Genomic DNA, 10,486 nt, shown 5'->3' with positions numbered 1-10,486 from the left:
AAATACCAGACCACCTGACCTGCCTCATGAGAAACCTATATGCAGGTCAGGAAGCAACAGTTAGAACTGGACATGGAACAACAGACTGATTCCAAATTGGGAAAGGAGTACGTCAAGGCTGTATATTGTCACACTGCTTATTTAACTTACATGCAGAGTACATCATGTGAAATGCCAGGCTAGATGAAGCACAAGCTGGAATCAAGATTTTCCAGAGAAATATCAATAACCTCAGATATTCAGATGACACGACCCTTATGGCAGAAAGCGAAGAACTGAAGAGCCTCTTGATGACAGTGAAAGAGGAGAGTGAAAAAGCTGGCTTAAAACTCAACATTGAAAAAACTAAAATCATGGTATCTGGTCCCATCACTTCATGGCAAATAAATGGGGAAATAATGGAAACAGTGAGAGATTTTATTTTCTAGGGCTCCAAAATCACTGGAGATGGTGACTGCAGCCATGAAAAAGACTCTTGCTCCTTGGAAGAAAAGCTATGACCAAACTAGCTGCGGCTACTAAGTTGCTTCAGTCGTGTCCGACTCTGTACGACCCCATAGATGGCAGCCCACCAGGCTCCCCCATTCCTGGGATTCTCTAGGCAAGAATACTGAAGTGGGTTGCCATTTCCTTCTCCAATGCATGAAAGTGAAAAGTGAAAGGGAAGTCGCTCAGTCGTGTCCGACTCTTAGCAAACCCATGGACTGCAGCCTACCAGGCTCCTCCGTACATGGGATTTTCCAGGCAAGAGTACTGGAGTGACCAAACTAGACAGCATATTAAAAAGCAGAGACATTACTTTACCAACAAAGGTCCATCTAGTCAAAGCTATGGTTTTTCCAGTAGTCATTATGGATGTGAGAGTTGGACTCTAATGAAAGCTGAGCGCTGAAGAATTGATGCTTTTTAACTGTGGTGTTTGAGAAGACTCTTGAGAGTCCCTTGGACTGCAAGGAGATCCAACCAGTCCATCCTAAAGGAAATCAGTCCTGAATATTCATTAGAAGGACTGATGCTGAAGCTGAAACTTCAAAACTTTGGCCACCTGATGTGAAGAACTGACTCACTGGAAAAGACCCTGATGCTGGGAAAGATTAAAGGCAGGAGGAGAAGGGGATGACAGAAGATGAGATGGTCGGATGGCATCACGGATGCAATGGACATGAGTTTGAGTAAGCTCCAGGAGTTGGTAATGGACAGGGAAGCCTGGGGTGCTGCAGTCCATGGGGTCGCAAAGAGTTGGACACGACTGAGCGACTGAGCTGAACTTACTCCTCTTAATTCTTATTTAAATTAGCTTGCTTCTCTTCTGAACCTTTCATTATTTCATGTGTTTCTTACTAAAAGTCAAACATATCAAAAAGACTTTCCATACTTCTATTTTATCCTTAATGGAATGCTGTGTGTTACCAGTTTCATTTATTTGAACTGGGGCTGCCTTTTCACATTTCCAAGAAAGGTTGGATATGTCAGCCCCTCAGTTTCTGAAAACAGGTCACCATCAACTCTCTTAAGTTAGGATAGTAGTAAGAACACTTAGGACGTCAGAGATTCTGAGCTCTGAGGCCACTGAGCATCTTGTTTCCTGTGGAGGGCAGAGGCAACACAGGAAAAGGAAAAACTAGTCTTTTCTTTGCATAGTTGTCCACCAATTAAAATTGAGATTAAGACTGTAGTACTCAAGACCAGACTAACTTACTTGATGTACTTCTTTGTTTACAGCAATGTTTTCAGGAGAATCATGGTCAAGCCTTGATGAAGTTCTTTTTAAAAGAAAAAATAAAACATATCTAAACAAGGACATTAAAACCATTGTTATTTATAGTTTGTTCTCAAGATCAATATTCCTCAAGAAGTCCTGTGACTGATGTTAAAGTTGCAATATACAATTTCATATGTATATATACCTTTATTAAAATGTAAAAAGAATGATCATAAGTAGGGCTAGGAATAGTGAATTTGGAATATGTTGGGAAAATGTTTATATGTGATTTTCAAAATTTGCACATTGTGAAGTTTTTCACACTGAAACTACACACTTGGATAGCTAAAATATAGGGGAGAAAATTAATATTGTGTCATCACCTTTTCTCATTAAAATTCACATGCTGCATAGGTTTTAGACATTTGCAATTCGAGAAGAGTAAATATGAATGAAAGCACAAGTGATCCAAAAACAAAAAATATATAGAAAAAATTTATCAAACTTTTTCCTTTAGTTATGTAAATTTAGATTTTGTTATTGTCACAGAAAATTAAGTTTTCTTTCTGTTTGGTCCTAACTTTAAAAATGCTTAAAGCTGTAATAAATCGTTTCCAGCTTGCTAATATTAACTTTCTTGCTGTGCTTCATTGTGAAAGTAAAATATTTGCTATTAGCGTCAGAATTTTACATTCTAAATAAATTTCCTGTGGCCACTGTCTTTTCTAATTGCTTTTATTTTTTCCTGTCTATAAACTTTACCTATGATATTGCACATAATTATTATTGAGAACATGACTTACTATTTTTAGATAGTTATAATCATGCTAGAACAGGAAGGGATCTTAAATATTACCTAGTTAAATATTAAGTAGGAAAAAAAGCTCCCAAAGACTTTGCATTTTGTTTTAAATAGTAAATAATTATTAAAAATATTTTTTCAAAGTTCAAATTTATTTGTATACAGCCTCTATCTTTGCAACTGAAAAAGAAAAGCAAAAAGCACAGATAATCACTTCATATTAGTAAATTCATAATACTGTACTGGAAGTGCTGGTTGGATTTCCTAAATTCTTGCCACCTGTCAGTCTTTCATGTTAATGGAAGTGAACATCTATGTATATAAATACAAATGTAGTAAAAGGGAAATCAGCTTTGAAATTAGAAAGCAAGAAGCTAAGAAGTTTTGGTCTTAACATTAAGAATAAATAGTTTGACGTAACTGATGTTTCAGACTGGAGCATTTCATGACTTTTATTCCAAGTTGATTTTGTTATTCCCATGTTCTTCGAAAACTTAGGTATTACTCTCTTAACAGTTCCCAGTTCTGTTAAAAAGTCATTTAATAATTCCAAAATATGGAAAGTGCCTCCTAGTACCATGACTAACAGGGGGAGTGTCTGTCTTTGGAGAAATGGACCAACATCTACTGAACACCAACTATAAGCAAATGCTCTAATTTAATCTTACCATGAGATGAAGAGGAACAAAATTAAATACCTTTTCCAAAATTGTGCATGTGTTTATTATGGCATATTACATGGCCCATTCTTTTTTTCCTCTACTGGTGGTGGTTTAGTCAGTAAGTCACATGCAACTCTTGTGACCCTATGGACTGTAGCCCGCCAGGCTCCTCTGTCTGTGGGATTATCCAGGCAAGAATACTGGAGTGGGTTGCCATTTCTTTCTCCAGGGGATCTTTCCCACCCAGGGATCGAACGTGGGTCTCCTGTGTAGCAGGCAGATTCTTTACCAGCTGAGCTACAAGGGAAATCCCTTCTACTGTACTACACCATTGCTAAGGAATTATTGTATTCAATACAAAAGAAGTGTAGGTGATACAAGTGGATTTAAAATGTGCTTATATACTTATATTCAAGTATGGTTAGCCTTGATCAAAACCCATATTGTGAAACCTGACTATGAAGCGGTGGTGGCGGGAAGGCAGTGGGTAGAGAATGCAGGAGTTGATGACTTAATCTGGTCCTCCTGTTTAATTTTACTCTGAAACACTTGTGTTGGAAACAGCTCATTTTTAGATGCATAGCAAATATCAGTAGTACTGTGTTATGCAGGAGAGGGAGATTAAGTGTAGTATTCAGGTTTCAGAGAGACTTGTCAGAACTAAATTCAAGCTATTCAAAGCTTCTATTACTGTAGAAGTAAACACAGGGAACGAGATGTTAACACAAATCATTAAATCATTTTAGGGTAGAAGAAAAGCCCGAGTGAATGAAAGGTCCTCAGTCGTGTCCGACTCTTTGCCATCCCACGGACTATACAGTCTGTGGAATTCTCCAGGCCAGAATACTGGAGTGGGTAGCTGTTCCCTTCTCCAGTGGATCTTCCCAGCCCAGGGTTCGAACCCAGGTTTCCTGTATTGTAGGCGGATTCTTTACCAGCTGAGCCATCAGGGAAGCCCAAGAATACTGGAGTGGGTAGCCTATCCCTCCTGCAGAGGATCTTCCTGACCCAGGAATCAAATTTTGGTCACCTGCATAGCAGGCAGATTCTTTACCAACTGAGCTATCAGAGAAGCCCCAGAAGAAAAGTCTATCTTCCTCTTAATGCAGGGAATCACCCAATACTTCTAATAGCAGCTTCCTTGCTTTTGCTTGGACACTTCCAGTGATGAAAAAGTCATTAACTCCTAGTGCTATTCATTTGATTTTTGGACATTTAAAACATTTATGGTGTAGTATTTTCTTCTAAGTTGAAATCTGCCTTGCCATAACATCCATGTAAATATCCTTATTCTGCCCTCTGGTGTTACACAGGTTAGACAGTCTGTCTCACCAATGATAATCTGCCTTACAAATTTAAGATATGGGAAGACAACTGTCATGTCCTTAGGCCCTTTTTTCTTAGGCTATTCTTAAATTTCTTCAGTATTCTCTTTTGATATGGTTTAGAAAACTAAACCATAATGCTAAGAAAAATAGATAACTGGAGGTTGGAAACAAAAGTCTAAACCTTTCTTTTCCCTGTTTTCCTGCTGACAAACACTTCTGGGACAGAGGACATTGCTGTTCATTAATGAACACTATCACTGCAAAAAGATTTTGGCTCTATTCATTAGACAGAATTAGGATTCCAAAAAGTGATATGCAAGTCAACTCATTTAACATTCAAATATTAAATTGTTTAGAGTGAGCTGAAAAAAATTATTTTAAAAAACAGGTATGATTTTCCACTCAATAAAGGGACATAACTTGTTTTATATTTGAAGACTATTAACCATTTGAAGATTATAACCTAAAACATTAAAAATAAAAATGTCTGACTCCTAAGAGGAAAAATATTTAACAGCTCAAATTTTCTTTTAAAACAGACCATTTCTTCATGCAACTGTTACATATGGTAATTATATCTTAAAATAAATGTTCAGTATGTAACAGATTTAAAGGTAGCTTCAAAACATTCTGGCTGCCCTAAATCTTTATTTTTATACAAAGGATAAAACTATTTATATCATTCCTGCATGTAATTTTTTCTCATTGAGCTGTATATTTTTGAATAATCATCAATTTCGAAGTTCAACTTAGAAGTCTTTTCATTATAAATGAGTAACCATAGAGCTGGTCCTAAAAATAATTCCGTACACCCGGCCATTTGTTGACATCATAACACTCTTTGAAATTTGATGCATTTCTCCCAAAATGTTTAAAGAACCCTCAAGTGTTATTTCTAAAATTTTCTTCAGTATATACTAGAGAATAGATTGATCTGGAAGAAAAACATCACCTGTTAAAAGTTTTAAAAATTAAATTATGTGATCAAAATGTTACTTAGGCTAAATACAAATGCATGTTAGCAGAACATTATGTTTCAGGGTATGCTTATGAAAATCGAGACTAGCTCTGATTCATAATAAAAATTTGTTTTCCTCAGCTAGTATCCTCAGTTGTTGCTTAAAGGAACTACCATGTGGGGCACAGGCTATTTTATCTCACCTTCTGTAACAAAAATGTCAAAATATATTTGTGGTGTGGTGGATGCCTTCTTGGAGAAGACAATGGCACCCCACTCCAGTACTCTTGCCTGGAATTTCCCATGGACGGAGGAGCCTGGTAGGCTGCAGTCCATGGGGTCGCTGAGAGTTGGACACAACTGAGCGATTTCACTTTGACTTTTCACTTTCATGCATTGGAGAAGGAAATGGCAACCCACTCCAGTGTTCTTGCCTGGAGAATCCCAGGGATGGGGAAGCCTGGTGGGCTGCTGTCTATGGGGTCACACAGAGTCGGACACGACTGAAGTGACTTAGCAGCAGCAGATGCCTTCTCAGGCCTTAGAAATGAAAACTTAGTTTTGCTATAGAGAAGATAAGTAGTTTATTAGCTAAAGTATTAAATATTTTGGCAAATGCCAAGTGGTGGCCATAAGCTGTTAAGACTATGCAATAATTTGGGTTTTCGACAGATAGGAAATTACGACAGTGAAAACTACCATTGACTTCTTGGCATTTTCAAGTTATTTAAATGACTGGATTAAAAAAAACTTTTCAGCTGATGGACATAGAGTTGATAGTGCACCCAACTGCCCTTAGCAGTTTTTACACATGTAAGTTGAAGTGGCAATCTAATGTCTAGCAAAAATATCCCAAGGAAATTGCTAAGGTTAAAAAAAAAGAGAAAAAGCATCTTTGCTGTGTTGTACTTGGAAATGGATTTAACTCCCTTCGTATTCTGCTCTAGTAAATACTATTGTTAACAATGCAGTGTCTGTACTAGAACACTGGTTGATGCCCTCGATACACAGTAATGCATTATCCCAAGATCAACTTGGTTTGAGTTTCATCAGGATCTGAGGATTTTATTCTAGTTAATACTTATACAGTAGGCATAGAATAGTATAAGTGGTAGTTCACTAACTTCAGAAATGACTTGTGGTACTTAACTAAATTTTGTATTCTTGGCCTCTCCATAGATCCTCAGAGTATGTAAACATGAGACCTAAAATATATTTTTAGTATGTTCCCCAGTTGATTCTTGTGCACAGCCAGTTTGAGAATTACCTAACTAGAGGATAACTGGTGAGTTCCTGCAGCTGTCTCAATCCAAATTAAGCTTTCTATAATCAAATTTAATGATCAGTTTTCTTTATGAATAAAAAATAGGATTATTGCTTCATCAAATTTTTATGATCACCAATGTGACAGAAAACAGATTGTACACTAATACAGTGTATGATTACAGGCTGAAATTCACCTCAAAATTTTAAAACTCTTTTCTCCTTTGAATGTAGAACTAAATACAAACATAAATAAGTCTGGGGAATATACACATACACATGATTTACTAGTGCTTTACCGTTTGATGTTCCTACTCCAAAATTAAAAATGCAAGTTGCCTTTTTTGATTAAACCTTTCCAAAGATATTGCAGTAATTTAAAGTAAACCTTACTTATGACTAAGAGAAGAGCACATTTTAGACTAATCAGTGTTTTCAGTATGTAATTTTTAGCCCTGATGACATCATGTTCTTTGACTTCAGATCAGGAAGAGTATCAACATATGAAAAGAGCTGAAGTTACCAAATCCAACGTTTTACTCAAAAAGATAGTTGCCTCAACATCAATTCTGACAAGTCATCTAGTTTCAACGTTTCTGTTGATGGAAATCTCACTTCATGAAGCATTTAATACTGTGGGATAGGCACCTTAATATAGAGAACAAAAATTTGTCTCAACTTCCACCCGCTGGTTTGAGACTTGCCCTCTTCATTTAAATCCTTCTTGTATTTGAAGACAGCTACTATGTCTCCCCATAGTTGTCTGCTGTCTCTCTTCCGAGGGCTGCATCTGATCAACTCAATTCTTCCCATATGTGACACCTTTGAAACTGCTAGGCATTTTGAAATTTGTGATTTCTCTAACTGAACTACTTTTGTCCCTTTGTGAATACAAAATAATGGTACCTTAAAATTGTTGGCAATTAGGTTTGCTTAAATACAGTAATTATCCCACTTAAACATGTTTTCAATCAATGACAGAAACTCAGTCATCCAGTTCAATTCCTTACCTTGTACACAGAACACTGTCCAGCCAGTCTCTCCTTGGTTACATCATGTGAAGTTGAATTTAATGCCTTACAAATCAACTCTTTTCAAAATCTTATCTCAGTTACATTTTAATAGTGCCGAAATCTTATGGGTTGTAGTTCTGCCCTTCAGTTACACAAATGAAATTTGCCTTTCACTGACAGCTCAAGTTTGATACCTGAAGACAGATTATTGGTTCCTAAATTTATTCTCTAATGCTACACATTCCTTCTTCCTGGTGGGTTTTTTTTTTAATACTTTAACATATAATGAGGATATTCAAAAACCTTACCTCTGATGCTATGCTTAAGACAACATATTAATCCATGTGAAACACTTAGTGTGTTGCTTGGTAGCTAGAATGCACGTCACACTTTCTCCTGCCTTCCCTAGTCATGGTAGCTCTAAAAATACATCAAACTTTCCTATCTTGTTCTGAGCACTGTACTTGTGTTAACGTAGTTGAAGATTACATTAATTGTTTTTGGCAATAAAATAACAATTTGACCTACATATGAACAACTTTTAAGCCATGGTATATCCCACCAGCCTTTATTCTTTTAATAGCAACCAAAGTGCAAAACTAAGTAATTTTTCTGGTGCAATGTATCCTATTTGATGTAATTTTAAAAGATTACTGGGTTAGATTGAGATTTCCAATTTTGACTTTTAATGTGTTTATTTGCTCATCTCCTAGATTTGTCATTTATTCATGGTATGATCTAATTCATTAGTGATGCTGTAAAACTAGCAGCAAAGAGAGAAACTTGACATGCCATTATGATCTATGTTTTAAAGACACTGAGATATATCTGGCTTATGTCATTTTCCAGAGACTGTTTTAGAACCAGTTACCAGGTATTCCTGTATCTTCTTTGTTAACTCACAGACAAACCGTGGTTAAGAGAACATTAAACATGGACATCCCCTTTCTTTACACATATACACATTTAATTTCTCAGCAATTTTTTTGCAAGATTGATGCTATTAAGCAAATTTAAGTTAAAATAAGTGAGTCCTCCTTTGCAGCCATGCTCAGATGCAAAAGAATGGAAGATCTATGGTTTTGGAATGAAGGAAGATTCAAAAGGATTAGCCAGAGTGGGAAAAATTTTAAAGTTTTGAGAACTGAAAATACCTAAAAAGATTCTTTTAAAAATGGAACTACGGCAGAAAAGTTATTTCAAAGCCCACTGCTTTATTTTCAAATTGGAATTATCCATTTATACCAATCAACATGTATTTATCAAGCACCTACTGTGTCCCAGGTTCAGTGGCAAAAAGGAAAAGACCAATGAAACTGGAAAAATTTATATACTGTGAGAATTTAAAATTTCATTTCTTAATTAAAATGTTGTATCCAGTGAAACTATCTGTGCAGTGAAAAATTCCTAAAGGTGAAATTTATCATATTACAGTATCACAAGCAGCACAGAATATATCTGAAACTAAACAGCTGAAAGGACTTTCTTTCGCAACTAAGTAGCTTTTGTTTCAGAAAGCCAATTACAGTATAATCACAAAACTTATTTAGCAAATGTATGTGTCACTAGTTATAGAGGGAAAAGTTAACAGAATTAAATCTAAGGCAACTGGAAATATTAGTTTAGGTCAACTTCTGTCCATATGTAACCACAAATTATAAAACCAAGGAATATAACAGTGTGCTAAACAGTTTAGTATTTTAAAGATTTCAGATAGAATTTTTAAACTTGGATTTGAAGTCAAGAACATGGCAATTTCTGCTATCAACAAATTATAAAAAGTTTGTTTACATGTAAGAATTTTCTCATTTTGATGATTCAGAGTAAAAAGGAACTCAGAAAACTGGAAAAATATGCACTTAAAACTTTGCATATAGCAGTTAAAACAAACAAGTAGAAAGCCAAACCACTTGATGAGCTATCTTGTTTTTGTGAGTTATTCACACAGTCCCAATCGTGATAGTGGTATGTTTATACTTGTAAGAATAAAGAGCCCCTTCCATTTTTTTCTTTCTGTTTCTTTTGATTATGTAGGAAAAGTTACATTTTACATAGTATATTATTATGAAAAAATGTGATCTGCTTTTAAGAAATTTATTTCTGGATTAAATTCTTATTTATGCCAAGTTAGGTATGTGTTCTGTGAAGTTTTTATCTGCACAAAAGTTAAATTACGTAAGTACCATCTTCCTACAGAAGAGATGCTTTGGTTTAAATGTAAAGATTATAAAATCTTGATATTTTGATGTCAGTTTCTCATATCTCAAAATACATAGAAAAAGGTAAGTCTTGAGTCATTTTATATTCGATATACAAATAAGTTTATGTTTCATTTTCAAACATGATTTAGTAAATGTCAATTAACTTTCATTCTTCATAGAAAAAAATAGCTTAAAATGAAAATTTTAAAGAATAAAAACTCATTGCTTTAAAAAAAATTCCCATCTCTAGTTCTACTTTCATAACTTCAATATTTATCTTTAAATGGAAAAGAATCCATCAGCGTGTATGTGAAATAACCAGGCAAGCAAACTGAAGGGAAAGATGATTCCACTCCTCTTTGGCTTAATTTGTACATTATTTCTTTAAGATATATCTCAAAGGTCTATTAAATTTCTTATACACTTCTCACAAAAGCAAAGTGTTTTGATTGGGTGTCTGGAGTGTTCAGAAGTTTTATTTCTAATGCTGTTATTATTCACTTAAAAAATAGTTTTCTTTGTTTAGACTTGGTTAACACTAAGAATGTCTACATTTT

Source organism: Bos indicus x Bos taurus, chromosome 5, assembly GCF_003369695.1.
Source record: "Bos indicus x Bos taurus breed Angus x Brahman F1 hybrid chromosome 5, Bos_hybrid_MaternalHap_v2.0, whole genome shotgun sequence".
NCBI classification, from domain to species: Eukaryota; Metazoa; Chordata; class Mammalia; order Artiodactyla; family Bovidae; genus Bos; species Bos indicus x Bos taurus.
The sequence above is the reverse complement of the archived record's forward strand: the minus strand, read 5'-3'. Positions refer to the sequence as shown.